Here is a 23004-nt window from a genome sequence, read left to right as displayed (position 1 = left end):
CTAAAGGAGAAGTAACACAAAGTGTACAACGTACTCTTATATAGCTGAGAAACAGAAAAGAAGGATAGAGATATGAATCAAATGTGGCCAAGTGTTAACAGCTGACAAATCTGGGTAAAAGTTACACAAGAATTCTTTCTACTGTTCGTGAAACTTTCCTCAAAGTGTGAGGTTATCTTTGAAACTTTAAAAATAATCTCCTGGCAAAACAGGAATATAAAGAGACACAAATCAGAAATACAAATTTTCTTAGGCTGATGAAAGGCAGCTAACAAAGAAATAAAACAAGATAGGAAAGGAAGAAATAAAACCGTCATTTTTCACAAACATCACTGTAATGTGTAAAAAACCCAGAGAATCCACAGGGAAGTTCTTAAAGTTAATAAGTGAACTTAACATAATCAACGGAGACAAAATCAGAATATAAAAATCAACTCCATGTTCATAGGTCAGCAGCAGTTATAACTTCTAAGAAAGGATACAATTTATATTAGCATAAAAGACCAAACACCTAGAACTGAATTGAACAAGATATGAAAGATCTCTACAACAGAAAACTATGTATTATAGCTTTACAGTTGTTTATGTGGATGTGTTATACATATGTGTATATACATGTATATATACACAGAGAAAGAAATTGAAGAAAAGCTTAAAAAATGGAAGGAATAGAAAACTAAGTATGGTAAAGATGCTAATTCTCTACAAACTGATTTACAGATGCAATGCAATGAGATGAAAATTGAAGCACATTTTTTGTTTTGTTTTCTAAAATTGACAAACTGGTACTAAGATACATTTGGAAATGCCAAGGGCCAAGAGCAGTCAGGATAACCTTGTCCTTCCATGAAGCACTTCCTCTACCTGATACCAAGCCTGGGACGACACAGCTGCAGTGATGAAGGCAGAGTGCTCCTGGTGCAACCACAGATAAACGGCCCGACGCAACTGACAAGGGAGTCCAGAAAGGGACACCTGACGGAAGGCGAAGGGGGCAAGCAGCAGGGCTCAGTGAGCAAAGCACTTTCAATAAAGGGCACTGGATTAACTGGAGACTGTAGAGGGAAACGAAACTTGGCTCCCTCCTTGCATCAGACAGGAACAAGAAGAGCAACTAAAGGTGGACGGCGGATCCGGTGGTGAAAGGGAAACAATAAAGTTTCAGGGTGAGAAAATACGCTAGTGCCTTACACGGGATGCGAAGAGCAGCAACGCTAAAAGAAAAAGCTGTTGAATCGTGGACCACGTTTCAGTGAAGAGCGGCTCATCAAGGACACGGCTCAGAGTACCCTCATTTTCCCATCTGTAAAATTGGGATAATAATTGTGGCAATTGCTGCGAGCCTTCTATCATTTAATAGATGTAAAGCAGAGAATATAATTTTTTAAAGAGTAGCAGAAATAAGAAAAGACAGTGAACAGAGTAGGAACCAGTCTTGACAGAACCTGTCCTTCGGGGAAGATGCGGGAGGCCCAGGTGGACCCAGAGGACTGTTCCGACTGAGAGAAGTGGAAGGAAAGGGCTGGTAGAAGGGTGAGAAGGAGGAGACAGGAGCCGGGGGACAGAGCTGATGCCAGGAACCTGAGCACACCCTCCTCTCTGAGGCGGGGGCAGTGCTGGCAGACGTAGGTTTGGGCGGACAGTGAACTGACAAGCCATGTCTCAGCTTTCTGATACAACAGTCAGGGTCAGCTGCTGAAGGGAAGAGGCATGGGCTGAGCCCGGGGGATGGTCCTGCCAGCACCGTGAGGAGTGACAATGGAGCATGCAGGACAAGCAGCACGAGGGTCCCAGAAGCCTGGTGCCATCAGGACACGAGGTAGGTGAGCGGCACGCCCACCGATGCGTCCCCCTTCCTGGTTGTTTAAACCCCATTACATTCCATCACTATCTCCTTTCCTGGCTTACCAGGTGGTCAGTAAGACAGTGACAAGAATAATCGGAGAGCCTAATAACAAGAATCCCAGCATCCAGGGAAGAGCCTGTAGCCTTCTTCCTCCACATGCTCCCATGAGGCTGTCACAGACACGTGGCCACCAGTGGCCACCTAACCGTGTGGAGGCCGGGTGCAGCTTACCAGTTGAAGATGTGACTGCTGAAAAAGCATACTTTTGCAGATGAGTGAGGGGAAGCAAGTTGTCCTGGCCTGGAATGTCCAAGAAAGCTGTCACCCTCATGCCATTGCAGTTTTTGAGGGCCATACTCCTCAAATCCATCTGGAGGGGAAGAAGGGGACCACACTGTAAGTTCGCATGACTGGATGGGTCACACCTGGGTAAGATGTGGCCACTTGCATGCCTTCTGCTCTCGCAGGTCTTTCCAGCTGAAGCTGCTGACAATTCGTTGGGGATGACACGGGCAGGTGTCTAACCAGAAGAAGGTGATAAGACCAGAGCTGTGGCACAGGGCCGGACGCCACCCCTCTGGGCTGTGGGTCTGATGTCAAGTCACCTGTCACCGCCGTGGAGGGGACCCTCCCCGCCATCTGGGATGCAGAGGATGTTCATTCACAAAGTATTCGCCCCTGTGAAAACTGGCCACGGAGCTCTACACAAACATGATGGTTTAAAACAGTCAAAAGAGAAAGAAGTCTGACACCTAAGCAAGAATCTGAGAGCAAGTCCACAGCACCATATCTTCTCTCAGTCTGAAAGTCCCACCACGCAGCTTCTCCCACCCTGTGACATCGATCCCCATCAAGTAAGCCCTGGCCTGGCAGCCCCCAACCAGACCCCCCCTACATGGATGTCAACGGTGCCTCCAGCTCACCCTGGTCAAAAAGGAGCCTATGCATGCATGCTCAGTCGCTCAGTTGTGTCTGACTCTTTGCGACCCCATAGACTGTAGCCTGACAGGTTCCTCTGTCCATGGGGATTCTCCAGGCAAGAATACTAAAGTGGGTTGCCATACCCTCCTCCAGGAGAAGCCCACTGTCATGCTGACTCTTCCTCTTCAACCCTACTCCCCTTTGTCCCCACAGCGAGGCAGGCACCCCCTCCCTCCAATGTAGCGGGGTGGCTGAGCTCAGGGGCTCTTGAACCAAACGTTCCTGGAATGGAATGAATCCGCCAACTTCTATGCATCGGCAGTGTGACCAGAGTGACAGCCTGTCTACATTCCCATGTTCTAATATGCAGAGTGGGTGTTACACCCGACCTGGCCCTGTCCGGACACTGGAACAAGTGAGTTCATGTGTGTCAAGACGGTGAGATCTGGCCCCTCAGGGTCCAGCCTTGAGCCTGGCCACCAACCTCTACGAACCCACGTTTCAGGGGTGGAAAGGCTTCCTTCCCTTCCCCAGCACAGCAACAGCTGAGCAAGAAGCACCATTGGAGCAGAAAAGCAGGGGATTCCTACCCAGAAGACAGAGAAACCCTTAGGCAATAACTGATCAGACTTGAGAATAAGAAATGACAAGTTTGTGCCTAGGTGCTTACTGTTCTTTGAAACATTTTTTTTTCCTTAAAGATTTTTATATGTGGACCATTTCCAAAGTCTTTAATTTGTTATAGTACTATTTCTGTTTTATGCTTTGGTTTTTTTAAACGGGGAGGTACAGGGGATCTTAGCTCCCTTGACCGGGGATCAAACTCACACAACCTGCATTGGCAGGCAAAGTGCTAACCACTGGACCACCAGGGAAGTCCCTCTTTGAAACATTAATCACATTTTTTTCTGAACTAATTCTTTTAGGCTAGTAGTTAGAGCCTATTAAAAATTCACACTGTGTAACAGTGACCCTGAGCACTCTATTAAAGAATTATAGGTTTGGAGAAATAATGTGTGTGACACCACCAACTATGTCATTTCTCTGCAGGATCCCTGATGGGGAGGACCAGCCCCCCAACTACAGGTGCTTTGCATGAGCTTTTTTCAGTGCCTTTCAGGGACCAGGAGGAACATGCCAGCCTGTGTCCCACAGGCGTTCACAGAGCACTGCGGACTCGGCCTGGAGTGGGATTCAAGACACTGAGTTTAAAGCAGAAAGCTTTGGGACCGGATGATGTTCACAGACACACACACACTCTTTTCAAACACAACTTTTCATAAGGATCAAGTTTCAAAAGATTCTCTAAGGCCCAATTGTGTACTTAATGGGTTAAGAACTCCTGTTTTAAAAGTAACAAACAATATCTAGGCTTTCTTCAGAAAACTCTATTTATCAGAGAACTAGAGAACCTAGCAATTAGTTCCACAAAAGAATAGTTGTTATTAGAGAATATTAATGATTCTACTAAACTAACTATATAAAACTACACAAATTATATACATGGAAGTAAAAGCCATAAGCCATAAAATATCAGATAATAACTAAATTTTATTGGTTACTTCCTGTAAGCCAGGAACTGTGCTAAGAGCTTTCTGTAGAGCAGTAGTTCACTGAACCCTGACAATACCGTATTAGTTTTGTTAAGGGAACTGAAGCTCAGCGAGGCTAAGAAAGTTGCCAAAGGTCACACAGCTAGAGAGTGACAGAGTCAGAATTTGAACTCAGTCAGACCCTAGACACTGCACTGTGTTGTACTACCAGAGAGGAAACCAAAATTTTAATTTTAATTTTCAAAGAAGTCCCTCCCTCCTCCCTATTTGGGATTCAGCTAATGAGGCGTTCCCTTAGTTCTTCAAATGCACCAAAGGCTTCATCTCAATGATTTTGTCCCACTGCCTGAGAAACTATTGCTTCTTAATCCCTACACCCTACCCAAGCCTGGGCAGTGCTGTCCAAAACAGCCTTTCCCCGACCTCTAGGGGAAGGCCAGTCTCCGGCAGCAGCCCCTCCTGGAGCTGCAGCTCTCCTGTCCTGACCCCTCATCCCAAGAAAGCTGCTGCACCAGGATCTGTGACTGCTTGTGTTCATCCTCCAGCAGCTCTGCCCGCTCCATGGAGGGGCTGTCAACGCAGCACCTAGTATGGGACCTGACAACTAACAGGTGCTCAATAAAAAGTACTGAAATGAAGAAACACCAAAAGAAACTTGAATGAAAACAAATATTAAATTTAAAAAAAAAGAATGTTATAATATGGAATCATAAAGAAGCAAGAAGGGACCTTAGAACATGCCTTGATAAATTCCCTCATTTAAGATTCAGGGCCCCCATTGCCAGCAGCAAAAACTGGGATTCTTAGAACCTAAATGTTTTCCATTCCAGCCCAGTGTTATTTCAAGAGATGAGCAGAAAAACCTACAGAGATGAAGGCTGACAGAACAACAAAGCCAAAGGGAAGGGTCACGGCTTCTGAGGCGACTGAAGCAAGGAAAGAAAAGACTTTGCTTCCAGCAGGAAGGTAAAAAGACCTGCCAGGTTAACACAAGCAGAAAGCGGGGAGTGGGGGGGGGGGGGGGGGGGCGGGGAGGGGAATCAATGAAAGGAAAGTTTTCAGGTGCTGGACAGCAAGCAGCCCAGTTCGAGGATACCTGAGAGAAGGTCTCTCTCTCTCCTTGTTTGTGCCCAGGCAGCAGTGGCTGACCGCCTAGAGGGTTTCCAGCCACCGAGCAGGAAGTGTGAGGAGGCTGGGGAAGGGAGGGAGCCTCAGAGATCAGCAAAGCAGCCCCCTGGAAGATAACTATTTGTACATTGCTAGGAAACAACTGCTCAGCAGAAGCTGACACCCTACGGTCAACATTTAAGACCTACACACAGGTAGGTCTAAGGCAGTAGACTTCTGGGGATAAAAGAGAGGGGTGGTCAATTTGAAGCCAAGCCTCCTGTAGAAGACAGCTGTGGAAAGAGGATACAGTTAAGGTGGGAACAAGGTAAAGGACAGTCACTCCTGAGAAATCAAAACCACAGCCTCGCACGACCCATGGGAGCAGAGACCAGACCGACCCAGCCTACAGAGCATAGGAGCCTCTCTCATTGAGCAATTGGGAGGCTCATTGTCCAGAATTACTCCAACACCAAGTATGTCTGCAGAAGCACCCAAGCTGTTCTAAAGAGACTTTCACAATTCAGTAAGCATATGCCTTCATCACATGATTCTTGCTGAAGATAAATATGCAATAAAAAAAAAACCTTCAAACTATCACCCAGAGGAAGAGAGAGCAGACACAACGAATGAGAACTTGCACCCCAAGATGAGAAATATGAGAAAAAAAAATCTGAAATAGACTATCAAAATAATTATGCATAGAATGAACAGGATTTTAAAGTAGATATCATAACGGAAAAAGAGGAGAGCGAGGGGTAGGAGGAGCAGGCGCGTTTGAAAAAGAACCAAGTGGAGATGAAAAATAAAGACAATTTAATTAAAAATTCAGTAGCTGGCTTAAATAGCAGTTTAGACACAGCTCAAGAGAGAGTTAGTGAGCTGGAAGATTGAGCTGACAAATCACCCAGAACTCTGCACAGAGAACTAAAGGCTTGGAAATCTGGGACAGCAATTAAGGCACCTGAAGAATGGAATGCTCAGGTCTAAGATAAGCCCAAGAGGAATTCCAGGAGGGATTAGTGAAAATAGGGAGAGGCAATAGTCAAAGAGATAATGGCTAACAACCTTCCAGAATGGGGGAGGGGGGAGGGGAAGTGAATATTCAATTTAAAGAACTACAGATCCTGAACTGAATGATTAATAACAAGTCCTTACTTAGAAGCCATGTAGAACACCAATGGCCAAGAAAGCCATCTGAAGAAAACAGAGAAAAAATTAAAGATTAAATCCTGGGCCTCTCACTTAATAGACATCAGAGGCATAACGTATGTTCAATAGGAGAATGAGTCAAAATACCTGATCTGAAACCCAGCTCTGCCTCTTAGAAGGTCCATACTCCAGATAAACAGCTCACCTCTCTGATGCACAGTTTCTCACTCTAATAAAATGTATGCCTACCAGTGATGACTATTGTAGTGTAGATTAAAAGACAGTAGTAGATAGTTAGATACAGTTATATAGCATATGACATACATACACACATTGAAAATGTCAGCTGCTATTATTATTACTAAATCACTTCATACACTATATTATTGACATTATGTATGCTTTTACCTCCGCAGTTTAGGGTAACCACAGCCACCAGAAAGTGTGTGGGGGGGGGGGGGGTAGGAGTTGGGGGTGGGGAGAACCAGAAAGGAAAACATCATAAAGGGGAAGTCCTCGCATTAAACTCTGGCCTGGCCCCTAAACCATGCATTTGTGTGGCAAGCTCCAGCACAGCTAAGACTAAGGGAATCGAACTGAGATTGGGGGTACTCTCCATTACTGGAGAGACAATGGGAACAGGTGGAACTGTCAATCTGAATGCCTAATGAAATAAAACAAAACAAAGAAATCAACACTCTTTGGAGGCATACAGCAGAATCCAGGGACCTTTTTACAGTACAGGCTATTCACTACACCTAGGGTACAATCCAAAGCTACTCAATAGACAAAGAAAACATAAACTAGCTAACAGAGAAAAAAGTCAAAGCAGACTCAAAGGATCCAAATGTTGGAATTATAAATATTTTAAAACAACTATTATAAAATGCTTATGGATGTAAAAGAAAATATGCCTTTAAGGATGTCCCTGGTGGTCCAGTGGTCAAGATTCGGGCTCCCAATGCAGCAAAACCAGGTTCAATCCCTGGTCAGGGAGCTAGATTTCGCATGCCACAACTAAAGAATGAGCCCTGGTGCCACCACTAAGACCTGAAGCAGCCAAATAAATACAATTTTTTTTTAATGAGAATAAAATATGCCTATAATGACTGAAAAAGCAGTAAGTCTCAGCAAAGAAATGTCAACTATAAAAAGACACCAAATAAAATTCTTAAAATTGAAACAGCATCTCAAATTCAAAAATTCACTGAGCAGACTTAACAGGATAAAGATGACTAAATAATGTCCAAGAATTCCCCAAATTCAATGAAATAAATAAGTACATAAATTCAAGGATCTCAGCAACATCAAGAAGATAAATACAGTTGGCCCCTGAACACGTCGGGGTTAATCCGAATAGAACTTGAGAGTCTGTCCTCCAAATGAGAGGTTCCTCTGCATCCAAAGATTCAACCAGCCACAGACCATGGAGCCCTGGAGTATTTACTACTGAGAAAAACCTGCCTATAAGTGCACCTGAGCAGTTCCAATCCAAGTTCTTCGAGGGTCAATTGTACTCGGAAAACTACAGCTAGACACATCACACTCAAAATGCTGATAACCAAAGAGAATCTAGAAAGCAGCCAAGAAAAAAACAAAAAATGACGTACAAGGAGTAATGGTCGGGGTATCTCCTGACTCCTCAACCAGAAACAGTGGAGGGAGAAGACCATGGAAGTAAACCACTGAGGCACCAAAAGAGAAAACATCAATCCAGAACTCGACATCCAGTGACACGGCCTTCAGGGAGGAAGATGAAACAAAGACGCCATCAGACAAGAAACAGAAAAAAGCACACACCAAGAATTTATTTAATACATCCTCTTAAACATTGCCAGCTAATGCACACTGCAAGAAACACTTGAGGAAGTTCTGTAGGCTGAAGAAGAACGGGATCACCTGGAAACTTTACCTTCAGAAGGTAAAGAGTGCTGGAAACGGTATATATATGGGTAAAAGTTTTAAAAACTATTCTTCTGCCTAATTTCTTCAAAATATACATGATGGTTTAAAAGCAATACGAACCAAACCTTATAACTTGGTATCATAGAATTTATAATTTACACAATGCTATCCTTTAAATGGATAACCAACAAGGTCCTACTGTATAGCACAGGGAACTCTGCTTAATGTCATATGGCAGCCTGGATGGGAGAGGAGTTTGAGGGAGAATGGATATATGTATGGCTGAGTCCCTTTGCTGTCCACTTGAAACTATCACAACACTGTTAGTCAGCTATACTCCAATGTAAAACAAAAAGCTTTTTTTTAGAAAAGAAAGAGAAATAAAGAGATTATCAGACAAAAACAAAAAAAAAAAGACTCTGCCTTAATGCAGAGGGTGCGGTTCGATCCCTGGTCAGGAAACTAGAATCCCGTCTCACGATATGGCAAAAAACAATTTAAAAAAAGAAAAGAAAGAAAGAAAGCTTCCTTTCACACTGGTCTGTTTTAAACTGGCTCATCTTCCTTTCGAATACAGAGCAGATCTCACACTTAGATCTTTACCAGACAACTGTGTCTATCTAGAGTTTTATCATGTCATTTTACTTCTGTCTTATTCCCTGATGGCTCAGTTGGTAAAGAATTACCTGCAGTGCAGGAGATGCAGGCTTGATCTCTGAGTAGGAAAGATCCCCTGGAGAAGAAACTGGCAACCCACTCCAGTATTCTTGCCTGGAAAATCCCGTGGACAGAACCTGGCAGGCTACAGTCCATGGGGTCACAAAGAGTAGGACTCATACAAGTTTCTCAACATGTTTTTAAACAAAAGAAATTAGTTGATATAAAGACAATTACAGGTAGTATATAGATAAAGCAGAAATAAGAAAAGTGGTACATAAATGACCGACTCCTGACAATTACTGGATTTGTGTAATCCAGGGAAAATATTCCCACTAATAGGATCACATTCGTATGCAAACAATAGTATCTTTTATTCCAAATTCCAAATGTAGGTGAACATTTTCTTTTGTGTGGATCAACATGCTGGCCCTTTTCAAAAATCCTACTTGAAACCATATCAATGAGAGTATTACTATTTACTTGTAAATAAAGTATTTAAATTGTTTAACTACTCCATAAAAGCAGCAGAGTTTACTGAGAAGAACATGCAAGGCCGATATGGAACCCCTTCCCATAAAGGGAATGAAAAGAGCCAGCAAGTTCAGTGTCAACTCTGATGGCATTCTGACCAGACACTGGGGTTAATAACTTCTTCCTATGACATTTTAGGGCTTCCCTGGTGGCTCAGAGGGTAAAGAATCTGCCTACAATGCAGGAAACCTGGGTTTGATCCCTGAGTTGGGAAGATGCCCTGGAGAAGGGAATGGCTACCCACTCCAGTATTCTGGCCTGAAGAATTCCATGGACAGAGGAGCCTGGTGGGCTACAGTGCATGGGGTCGCAAAGAGTCAAACATGACTGAGTGACCTTCACACTATGACATTTTAATTTTTTTCTAATTGAGTCTTCAAAGACAAACAAAATCAACCAACAGTGGATGACCTATATAATAACAGAGCAGGGTTTCTCAGCCCCGGCAGGAGTTGGCGTGGTCAGTCTTGGTTGTGGGGCTGCTCTGTACGTCACAGGACACCCCGCAGCTTTCCTGGCCTCAACTCACAGGTGCCCAGGAGCACCCTGTCCCCACTCTGAAAATAAGAACGTCTCCAGACATTGCCACAGGTCCCTAGTTAAGAACCACTTTGAAAAAGAAAGACGTGTCAGGTGTCGTTACCTGGGCAGCCCCTGGTTGAGTGGATGGTCCCATAAGGGAAGGGGCTTCAGGTCAGCAGGAATGCCCCCTTGGCCCTCCTTGGCCTCTCAGACCTCACCTCCCACTACTCCTGCCCCCACCCCCACCAACCCTGTCCTCCAACCACGCAGCTCCTCACTGTTCCCCGACTCTGGTCACTTCCCTGGTGTAGGGGGGTCGTTACATGACCCAGGGCTTCCCTCTGCCCAGAGGTCTGCTTCCCAAGGTGTCCTCTTTGATAAAGTCCTTCTTCTCAGTTAAATCTCTGCTCCCTCATCTTCTCACTGAGGTCCGCCCTGACCACCTGATTTTGAAACTGCACGCCTCCCGCCTATGCCCCACCCTACCCTGATCCACTTCTCTATTTTTTCAGGGACTGGATCATCTCCTGAGACAGAGAACATTCTCCTCCTGCATCTGCTGCTTACGGCGGGTCCACCCCCACACCCCCGCCGCTGCACCCAGGGAAAAAATCTGTCACTGACTCTTTGACATGCCTGGCACACAGCTGGCAATCAGTAGAAGCTGCTGAATGAACGAATGGATACATGGTAAAGAACTGTCAAGCTAGCCTGCTGTGCCTTCCTGACAGTGCCAGTAACACACAAAATGGCCCCTGCTCAGAAAGAATTTTCTAGGATGTACATTTCTAGCCACTGCCCATGGAGCAAACTGTCTGGCAACTGTTCACGGGAATAAGAAGTAAAGGTCTAATGGACACGGTGACACCAGGAGCAGTTGATTATTCTGAAGCTCCACGAGTCCAGGTCACCCAGAAACATCAGGAATCTCAAGCATCCAAGCTAGAAATGAAATATGAAGTCGGGTATGAATTTGTTCAAATTTATACTTTCTCACATTTGAAAAAAAAAAAATTACCTACCCCATTCATGAAAGCTTAAAATAGTATGGAAAAGCAAAGACTTCTTAAGAAAATAGACTCTAATAACTTCAAGGCTTCTTGGTCCCATGTAAAACATTTAAAAAACAATACTGATCATGACTGGCTTCATTTGCCATCTATGCAATGACTTTCAAGCAGCAGCTGCTAAGTTTGTGCCATGTGTTAGATTCATTGGCAAGTCTACACAGGACCACATTGACTTCTTGGGCTCTGATTCCTGGTGGCTCAGACAGAAAAGAGTCTGCTGCAATGCAGGAGACGCAGGTTCAATCCCTGGGTCAGGAAGATCCCCTGGAGGGATTGGCAACCCGCTCCAGTATTCCTGACTGCAGAATCCCATGGACAGAGGAGCCTGGTGGGCTACAGTCCACAGGGGTTACATGGAGTTGGACATGACTGAGCGGCTAACACCTTCACCTTCACTGATTTCTTACCAAAAAATGACAAATAATGACAAAGGCTGAAGAGCTAAGAAGTGGCTCTTTGCCTTGTAGGGGTGAGGGCCCCCTCCCACCACACCTTCTGCTCAGCACCCTGTCCCCCACTGCACATCTCCATATCCACATGGTTCCTGAACTATAGGGTCCATGTTCCCATGACTCTGGTGCATATCAGTCAGTAGCTGTGGTGGCTACCTGCCCTCCAGTGGAATGGTCCAAGTTAAAAAACCCAGCTGACCAACTAAGAGATATAATGCTCATCCAACCAAAGCCAGAGTGGCTGTGGAGCAGTGGTCTTAAGCTCACAACAACCAAAGATGAGGTTGGCTTCTCTTCAGTGAGGTCCCGGTCAGTTCACGAATTATAATAGCACTATTACCCTTTTAACCTGATGCTAGGTGACTAAGTAGAAATAACAAACAAAACTCTTTTCTCATTAACTATATTTCTGAAAGTTATAAACCTGGGGGGTGGGGTGGGAAAAGGGGTTTATAGCCTCTTCTATACTAACTGGTTACTCAAGGGTCATCTACCAAAAATAATGCACGCTGTCAGTATATGCATCTTTTAAAACAGGCTGGGACAAAGAATACATTGGATGAGACTGCTCTGGCCAAAACACACAGTGGACATCTGCGTGTGCATCAGTGCTTTTCAGAAGACACGAATCTGTCTTAAAACAGGCTGAGTGTGAACTAACACTTCAAATATAATGTTAGGTGGATATGACGTACAGGTTCAAAGTACATTAGATACAAGCTAATAAAAAGAGGTAAAGAAAAGAAATGTTACACATCATTTCCCATCAAGAAAAGGATTAGAGGATCTGGTACAAAAAAAACAGAAGGTGTGTTCACAGCAGACCCATTGCAAGCACCCTCTTCTCTATCCACCGTGGTTGACTTCAGGAGACGACAGTAAACCATAATTCAACAGAGTACTGGAGATTCAGAGATGGCAAAGGCATGGTCCCCAGACTCCAGAGGCCCCCCAGGGAACAAAGACCTTCCCACACATAACAACACACAATCCCCCTGTGACAAGAGCCATGGAGTTCAGGTATAAACAAAGCAGGGAGGAGACTGGCTCTGCTTACAGAAGGAGGTGGAAGGAAGTGTTTCCCTAGGACAGGTGGGTATTTGAGTTGGACTTTGAAGATTGAGTAGGAGTCCACCACAGAGGAAGAGAGAGGGGATCTGGGAAAGGGAAAGAGATAATTCTGGATGAGGGAAGAGCACAGCAGGGGGAAAAGAAAGGCTGTTGCTGCCTCGGAGTGGCTTGGGAAGCCAGAGACTTCCCTCGAAGCCACCAAACCCTGGCTGAGCAGCTATCCCAGAACTGGTTGGAAGCAGAAAGGTGAGAAAAAATAAACACAGTAAAACATGCCCAGAGAGATAACTTTACTGGCCCAGACATGAACAGGAGTAGAAATGGAGGCAGGATATTAGAGCATGACTAGCCCAGTGTTTTCATTAAGCGTTCCTTCTCCAGACATGCCCAGAATTTAGGGTTCTCCATTCAACGTGCCATCTTGTCACTATGACTCAGTGAGACAGGCCACCCTGAGCCAGCCCAATTAGCCACCCAATCTCAATTTTCCATTCTTTAACACAGCACTCGGGGACACTGGTTGAGAGAAGATGACAGATGGGCCCCCGTCTGTGTCCGTTTCAAAATGTGAGAAGACTGGTTGATGACGGCTGACAAGGAGTCTAGCCTTATTTGCAAAATGTGCACTTAAAAAAAAGGGGGGAGAGAGTGATAAAACTGAATTAATGTAGAACTTACATAATTGATAATTCTTGCGCTTCTCATTAGCCACTCTTCAATGAACAATAACTAAGTCTCTGCAAGGCCTTAAATGATTTGGGGGGAGACAAGAGTAAACCATCCATTAATGTATTATTTAAAGTGGCTTCATCCTTCTTGCTAACAGGCTTATAAATACTAATGCGAATTCTTAAATTGGGACTATTTCTAAAAGCTAGACTAGACAAACCCAACCCATCTGAAAAAGAAAGAGCATTCTTGATTCTTCACTGGCTTTGGGGGAGGCGGGAGAAGGATCGACCCCTGAACACTGCAGGTCCTTGTTGACTTAAATTTCAACAGCTAGTTGCTCAGGCAAACTTTCTCTGTATAAATGCCATTCTCTAACAAGACCCACACAGATTTATTAGCTCCTGTATGAGCAGATCCGTCTGATGCATAATATTCTCTATCACAGATCTTGGAGGGCTACTGATGGTTGTTACTACTTGCACTATGGGTTGGCTGAACAGACCAACCCAACTCACAAGACGCTGGCCTTTCTACACCTTGCATACATGGAAATTCCTCTTTGATTTGTGGCTTTAATCACAGCTTCCAAAACTTGGCCATTATTTATGAGTCTGACTTTTACACTGACGGTCAAGGGGACACACTGACTCAGGTTACCTGACAGGCAAGCCCTCTTTAGCTCCCAGCTGCCATGGGCTCCACGGTGATATTACACATCTCAATTTTCCTGCCGACCCACCTGGCTGGGGATAGAACTGGAGGAGGTGGGGGTGAGGGGGCCAGAGTCTACACAGCATTAATGAGTGCAAGAGTGCTGCTATAAAATGCAGTGATTTCCCCCCCAGACATGAGGCAGATTCAAAAAGGAAAAAAGGTTGGAAAAGAAAACCAATAACCTTGGGGGTGAGTGTTATGGGTGGGTGCATGTGTGTGCCAAGTCAGTTCAGTCATGTCCAACTCTTTGTGACTCTACGAACTGCAGCCCGCCGGGCTCTTCTGTCCATGGGATTCTCCAGGCAAGAATACCAGAGAGGGTTGCCATGCCCTCTCCCAGGGGATCTTCCTGATCCAGGGATCCAACCCGAGTCTCTTATGTCTCCTGCACTAGCAGGTGGAGTCTTGGCTCTATTTTCTTGCTGCTCAAGATACTTGATGCAGTCAAGCAATGCGGGCCGACATTACACCACTTTCCTAACAGTCACCTCGGCCAAGTTGCCAGGAGGGTCACCTTTCTCCTTGTGGAAAGAAGCACACTCCTCTGAGGATGTGCTAGTTTGGATGCGCGTTTGGATGCACGAGTTCCATGCCCAGCTCACACGTCCTGCCCTGCCCTCACCTGCCCCGCTTGCTCTCCACCATCTTCCTCTTTGCACTGACCCCCTCCCCCCAACCCATGGCTATGCTCTCCCCTGTGCCTTTCATTAAAAAGCAATGCTTTTCAGAAAAGTGTATAGCTAGTAAGTGATCCGCATGACAAACTTTTAAACTGAATATACTCAGCTCAAGAATCCTTCCAGCTTCTCCAACCTGCCCTCCCCTTCCCATTCTCCCTCCCACTTTCTGCCTTACATGTGTTGGGGGGGTGGGGGCACACTCTCCTGCCTTCTTCATCAGATTACAGAGATTGCCGTGCCATTTCTGTGCTCTGTGTAAATAGTCACGCAGTCTCTACCTTTTGTGTATGGCTTCCTTCACCGACCACTATATGATGTTCATCCGTCTTACTGAGTGAAGCTGGAGATCACTCACTCTTACAGCGGCATTGTTTCCATCGTGTGAACATAACTACACTTTATAATCCTTTGTACTCAATGAGGACATGTGGGTGGGTTCTAGTTTTTAACTATTAAGAACAGTGCAACTATGACCCTGTCTTCTTTCCTTTATTGGCTGTGCTGGGTCATTTTGGCATGTAGAATCTTGTTTCAGCATGTGAACTCTTAGCTATGGCATGTGGGATCTAGATCCCTGATTAGGGATTGAACAGGGATCCCCTGCATTGGGAGAGCGGAGTCTTAGCCATTGGACCACCAGGGAAGTTCTGACAGTGACTTTTTGAAAACATGTGTTCACATTTTGTTGGGCAAATAACCAGGCATGGAACTGTTTTTTGTTTTGTTTTGTTTTGTTTTGTTTAAGATTCTCAGAATAGATACAAATAACACAAATCTGTTCTGGGCTCTTCTATCTAAGAAGAAAAGCAAATGATTTCAACCTCTCTAACCTCTCCAACTGCTTCTTCTGGAAAGGGTCTGTTTTCACTGCTAGACTGGGAGCTCTCCAAAGCAGTGACTATTCCTCAAAATGCCCAAAGGCCAGCCAGCATCTGGAATACAGTGGGTGCTCAATGCATGATCACTGAGCTACAGGACTGCAGGCCAACACTGCCTCAACCCCTGGAGCCTTCCCAACTCATTCTGGCCTGGCTTCTGCTCCTTGGCTTCATTGGGAAGTTCTCACTGAGGTCATTTGCCCATGGCCCTCCTGGGCTTGAGCCAAATCAACCGGCACCTCCCGTCTGCGCCATCGCTACTCTTGCCTGCCCTCTAGGTGGGAGCAGCTCTGGGATGGAGCCCAGGGATTCTTCATCCCTCTTCCCCCAGCACCTCCCACAGGCTGGTGCCTGGGAGGTGCCGGAGGAACTCTATTACCCAGATGATTTTCCACACAGGGAAAGTGAGCACCTGCCCTCATCTCTAATTTTTTTTCCCCAATCAGGTTAAGGCTAAGTGATGTTCTGAAGCTCAGAATTGCTTCCTCTTTCATTAGCTAGACTTTGTTGCAGAAATTTCTGCTTTAAAAAAATCTTAATTTGTGGTGTAGAAAGCCATATAAAACTCTCTTTTTAAACAGAGACAATTCCAGGGAATCTCTGGTGTTCATCTGTTTTTCTCACAGGAAATGGAAAATACAGAACAACTGGAGTAAAATGCATTACGATTATCGACAGGAAGCAAGGCTGACTCGGCTCCCACCACACTGACTCTTACAATAGCCTATAACGGGAAAGAATCTGAAAAAGAATATCTATAAGATAAATATATAAAAGATTTATATACATACATAATATATATATAACTGAATCACTTTGCTGTACACCTGAACCTAACACAACATTGTAAATTGCACTTCAATTAAACCACCCCCTCAAAAAAGGAGGGTAAAAATAGAATCAAGTTTGATTTAGAGCAGAAGGCCAAATCCAGCCCACTGCCTGTGTTTGTAAATAAAACTTTATTAGCAAACAACTATGTCCATTACTGAACTGAACTGTGGGTGCTACTTGGAGAAGGAAATGGCAACCCACTCCAGTATTCTTGCCTAGAGAACCCCATGGACAGAGGAGCTTGGTGGGCTGCTGTCCATAGGGTCACACAGAGTCAGACACGACTGAAGCGACTTAGAAGCAGCAGCAGCAGCAGTGGGTGCTACTAGACTACAATGGCAGACTTGAGTGATTGCATTAGGACTTCAGGCCAGCAAAGTCTAAAATGTTTACTGTCTGATCCTTTATGGGAAAAAAAAATGCCCATCTCTGATTTAGAGAACAATCTAATGCCTGGATTTCATTCTATTTCCCAACTGTTAATACATTCGAGTTCCTGTTCAAACTAGTTCACTCAACAGGGAGGTTTTTACTTAAAATTTTTTTTGACAATCTTTGATTCAAGTTTATGTAATAGTTCGAGAAAAAGTTCAGTGGTTTGGTTTGGGGCTCAAATTAATATAGTTTCTCCGCCTGGTTGTGGTCCTTGAGCACAACGTTGTTACAAACCTGACCAAAGTGGGCAGGTGAAACAGAATGCTTCCTTCCTGCTCTAGAGGGTGTCTTTTATTCAAGCTTGAACATACTCCACTCGTTCTATTCCAAGAGTCTATCTGTATTCCTCAAACTTAGCTAATCCTATTTCCAACAAAGAAACACACACCATTTGTTGGCATCTAGTTTTCTTCATCAATAGGAGTATACCTTTTTCCAACTTCTTTCATAGCTACCTCTTAAAACCTGAACATTTGGAAAGAAATACACTGTCCTGCAAATACTAATACATTTTCCAAGTCTGTCTTTTGAAGCTAAATATATCTTACAATAACATGGCAGCTGACTTCGGAACTGAAACCCAGCATTAAACTCTTCATATAGATGTTTGATCATATATGAAACTTTCACCTAATTTTTTAAAACTTTTTATTAAGAAAGTTTTCAAACATATGCAAAAATATACTAATATAATAAATCCCCACACCCTTAACCAGCCAGTTTCAACAAGATAAATAGTCTGCCTATTTTTCCCACTCATCTTTCTTTCCAACTTGTTGATTATTTATTGTTTGCTGCAGTATTTTAAAGCAGACCTCACAGATCATATTGTTTTACCCACAAATGCCTACTTGCTTCTGTTAAATAAGGTCTTTCTCCTTCAAACAAAACTATGACACCACTATCACATCTGACAAGATTAATAATAATTCTTAATATAACCTAATACCTGGGTCAAGTTTAATTTTCCCCACTGCCTCAATAATGTCTTTTTATAGCTCGTTTGTTCGACTAAGGATCCAAATATGCCCATATATTATATTTTATTGATAGGTCTCTTTATATCTGCAACAGAGTCCCCTCACTTTTTTTCACCCACCACCAGTACACATTTAAATTCTAATTGGTCGAGCAAGCCTTACCTGGAGTGACACCTCTTTAGTCCCCACATGCTTTAATCAACCCAGCCGCTGACAGGCTATAAGCCCTTGAGGGAGAGATGCGTCCAGCTCCACCTTCCACGTGCAGTCTACCACCAGGACCACTGTGTCTGGCCATCTCACACATTTTTTGCTCTCAAGAGAAGGAATTTGGGTTGCTTCAGCAGGCTAATTCATTAAAATTAAGTCTTTTTTGTGCTCCAATGGCCCGGAGACTGAATGATTTTGAAAAAACATGGCAACCTTTCCTGATGGCTTCTTTTTGAAGTGAGCCAATTTAATCAAGAAATCACAAAGTAAATCAGACAAGCCTTGGTAATCCATCTTGGTTACCAGTAATGACATTAATTGAACGCCTAGATCATGGAGGACACTAGGTTATAAAAAGGATGAGCAGTGTCCCTGCCCAAGGAGACTTACAGCCTAGATGGAATGGCTATCCCATCATTTAGACCAAAAAAAGTCCAAGGAGGACAACAGATGCAGAACCCACCCAAACCAACAAAATGTGCCCTACCATTAGCTTAAGAATATTTGTGAGATTGATCTCTGTGATGGAATAAAAAAAGGAAGAGTCAGGACTAGTCAAACCAGTCTGATTGCTAGTTTTGCTAGTTCTATCATTTATGACCTATGCCGTACTGAACAAGTTACTTAACCTCTCTAATTCTGTTTCATCATTTATAAAATAGGAACAATCCCGCCTACCACACAGTAGCAACCCTTAACACAGGAACAGAAAATCTTACATGAATGCCTAGCAGTAATGATGACAGTTAAAATAATAACAGTAATAATCACTGAATGTAATACTCTATGCCAGGCACAGGGCTGTCTTTTTTTTTCTTTATACTTAATTAATTAATTATTTATCTGCTGGGTCTTAGTTGCAGCTCTTGGGATCTTCAATCTTTGAGGCATGTGTGATTTTTTTAGGTGCAGCATACAAACTCTTAGTTGGGTAATGTGAGACCTAGTTCCCTGACCAAGGATGGAACCCAGGCCCCCTGCTTTGGGAAGTGTGAGTCTTAGCCACTGGACCACCAAGGAAGTCCCTAAAACATTTTGTGTCTTCTGTTTCATCTAATCCTCGTATCAGTCCTATGAAGCATCTCCAGTTGTCAGGTCTTCCAGATGAAGAAAGTGAACAAAGGTGAGTGATCGGCTTATGCTGACTCAGCTAAAGACAGGAATGGATCATTGGACCTTTTGCTGTAATCACAGTGTAATAATGCCTCCCTAATACCACCACAGTAAAGTGTAAAGGTGGGACCTAGGGCAGCGTAAGTTACTGGGGGGAAAAGGCCCTCTTATTATGGCTATTAATTAGATCAATTATATTGTAATTTCATAGATACAGCATCCTGAAGCCTCCACCTCTGCGCAATAAGGAAGCCTCAGGAGGCGCCCCGAGTGGCCCTACCCATGGGCTGGGTGTGTTCAGAGCCATGATGCTGGTTTCCTTCCTTACCAGGACAAGTCTTCAGCAGTCTCCTAAACAGTATTGAATGCATTCTTTATTACAAGTGTCACCTAAGATATGTACAAACAGAGCCAAAATCAGAATTATTTTCCTATATAATCTCTTAATTCCTTTCTGTACACATATACAGAAAAGACAAAAGGAAGTTAGCTGCCAGAAGAGATCCAATTGCCTGCCACCATCACCCTTTGGGCTGGAAAGCACAAGCTGGAATCAAGATTGCTGGGAGAAATATCAATAACCTCAGATATGCAGATGACACCACCCTTATGGCGGAAAGTGAAGAGGAACTAAAAAGCCTCTTGATGAAAGTGAAGGAGGAGAGTGAAAAAGTTGGCTTAAAGCTCAACATTCAGAAAACGAAGATCATGGCATCTGGTCCCATCACTTCATGGGAAATAGATGGGGAAACAGTAGAAACAGTGTCAGACTTTATTTTTTGGGCTCCAAAATCACTGTAGATGGTGAATGCAGCCATGAGATTAAAAGACACTTACCCCTTGGAAGGAAAGTTATGACCAACCTAGATGGCATATTGAAAAGCAGATATATTACTTTGCCGACTAAGGTCCGTCTAGTCAAGGCTATGGTTTTTCCAGTGGTCATGTATGGATGTGAGAGTTGGGCTATGAAGAAAGCTGAGCACCGAAGAATTGATGCTTTTGAACTGTGGTGTTGGAGAAGACTCTTGAGTCCCTTGGACTGCAAGGAGATCCAACCAGTCCATTCTAAAGGAGATCAGCCCTGGGTGTTCTTTGGAAGGAATGATGCTAAAGCTGAAACTCCAGTACTTTAGCCACCTCATGAGAAGAGTTGACTCCTTGGAAAAAACTCTGATGCTGGGAGGGATTGGGGGCAGGAGGAAAAGGGGACGACAGGGGATGAGATGGCTGGATGGCATCACCGACTCGATGGACGTGAGTTTGAGTGAACCCCGGGAGTTGGTGATGGACAGGGAGGCCTCGCGTGCTGCAATTCATGGGGTTGCAAAGAGTCGGACACGACTGAGCAACTGAACTGAACTGAACTGAACTGAACTGAACTGAACCACCCTTTGAAAGTCCAAGCTAGCCAAGTGGAAGAAGCAACTGTGGAACTGAGGCCCCGATCTACAGTTCCAGCAGATATCCTTGCCAACAGCCAGGTGAGGAAAGCCATTTTGAACCCTCCCATCTCCCCAGAGTTCCAGAGAACACATGGGGCTTCTGTATCACCCAGTCAATGCACAGAATTGTTATGCTGTTGATTTAAACCACTAAGTGTTCAGGTAGTTTGTTAGTTAGATAACTGAAATAGCCTAAAACCAGCTTTTCCAGCCAGGCCAAATGTTAAATCTGTGAATGAGAGGTGCCTTAATAGCACCTTCTGTTGCTTATCAAGAGCAATGCTACATTCCTTTCATTCAAAGATACCCATTGGCTGAAACATTTTGTAAACCCACAGCCCACATTGTACCTTGCTCCACAGTAGTCAATAATTATGAATAATGATCACATCAATAAAAATGGCAGGCAATATTTACTGTTTCTTATGTACAAGACTTCATGCTAAACCTTTTATTTTTTATGTATTTATTTGGCTGTGCCAGATCTTAGCTGCAGCACACAGGATCTCTGATCTTCATCAAGGCATGCAGGACCTTGTAATTGCAATATGCAGGATCTTGAGTTACGGCATGCAAACTCTCAGTTGTGGCATGTGAGATCTAGTTCCCCCACCAGGGATTGAACCTGGGCCTCCTGCTTTAGAAGCACAGAGTCTTAGCCGCTGGACCACCAAAGAAGTTCCTAAACCTTTTATTAGTTAACCTCTACTAAAGCCCTCTGAGGTGGACCATTATTACGCCCATTCTACAGATGAAGCCAGTGAAGCTCAGAGAGGTACAGTAACTTGGCCAGGAACACACAGCCCGTAAAGAGTGGCTCCGGACTTCACCCTCTGGCCATCTGACTCCAGAACCCACAACTACTGGCCCCTTCCAGGGTCATTTTACTTTAGTAAAGTTGCCTCCTTCTGAAAGAAATGATGTGTATAAATTACACATGTTTCTGAAAGAATAAAATACACATATTTCTTTCAGAAATATGTGTATAAATAAATGTGCCTGACCTATGGTATTTTCCGTAAACCCCAGTTCTTGTTAGTAGGAAACTTGTAGATGCAGAAGGAAAGAGCACAGTAAGCCCCATTGATCTTGGTTACTGTGATGGTCTGTACAGGCTTCCTTCATCAGCAAGCACCCAGGGTTTGGTAATTATCTGTTTACAAGTTGGCTCTCTCCCTGGCCTGTGAGAGCAGTCACAGTCTCAGGTTCATCTTTGTAGCTTCTGGGATCAGCACATGGCCTGGTCCAGAAACAGGAGGTCCTCAAGAAAAGTTTGCTGAATAGAAAAGAAATGCTTCATTCACCACCAGTGGGAACTTGCCTTAACAGGTACATCTTCTCCACCCATCAGTCCTTAAAGTGAGTCTAAAGGAGAGGGCAGGAAGGTATAGGAGGGAGACCCATCCGAGAAAGGCGGGTACCAGTGGGCTCCTCAGGATGAAACAGGGCTGGGCTTGTGGCCAAGACACTGGAGAAGTCTGTGCGAGTCTGTGGCCGGCCACATGGAGAGCCGGACCTCCCAAACTCCCTGGCATTCTGAGAAGTCCTGGGGGACAACTGGAGACCCTGGCTGGAAGCCCCCCGACCCCGGAGGGGACCACCCCTCCTCCCGCCGGGAATCGCCAGGATGAACGAAGGACTAGCTCTCCCGGGCCACAGCAGGAGGAGGAGGAGGAGGAAGAGAAACAAAGTAACAGGAAGTCAGAAGTTTTCCAACAACAAAAATCCTCTCCACGGCGGGGAGGGCTCCCCGTCCTCGGCCGCCCCGCCCAGTGAGGAGGGACCGCCACAAGTGATCAAGGCAATTGGGGGTCCCCCTTGTCTGGTTCCAACACGAAGAGCCCAGCCTGTAGATCCCACACCCGGCTTCTGAGCACCCCTAATTCTGCGAGAAGTTCCCAGGGAGGGGCGGGATGCCCCAACTGTTACTTACAATCGTCTAAGTCATCCCGCAAGTCCACAAAGTACAGGGGCATCTCTGAAAACCAAGAGACACACAAGGAGTTACGAGGGGGCTGCGGCAGGTGGGCTCAGGGACGGGCGGGGGGGGGGGTCCTCGGGCCTCGTGGGGTGGTTCCGGCTGAAGGGGAGGGGGTGCCCCAGGAGCTGGACCCCCCCATTCACCCGCCATCTTGGGATGACCTGGAGGCGGGGCCGGCGCCCGAGGGGCGGGGCCTGAGGGATAAGGGCGGGGCATATGGCGTAGTGTCCCGCCCCCTCACTGCCAGCCCCGCCCCCGAGCCCGGGCCTCCC

The 23004-nt window shown here is 44.9% G+C and overlaps 1 pseudogene; it reads right to left on the bottom strand.

Moving 5' to 3' along the window:
* LOC128058070 (serine/threonine-protein phosphatase 4 regulatory subunit 1-like) overlaps nucleotides 1-15989 on the bottom strand; it is a 64677-nt pseudogene extending 48688 nt beyond the window's left edge.
* Between the last annotated feature and the right edge of the window lie 7015 nt (nucleotides 15990-23004).

The sequence above is a fragment of the Budorcas taxicolor genome, chromosome 13, assembly GCF_023091745.1.
Source record: "Budorcas taxicolor isolate Tak-1 chromosome 13, Takin1.1, whole genome shotgun sequence".
Lineage (NCBI taxonomy): Eukaryota > Metazoa > Chordata > Mammalia > Artiodactyla > Bovidae > Budorcas > Budorcas taxicolor.
This window is presented reverse-complemented; position numbering and strand designations above follow the sequence as displayed.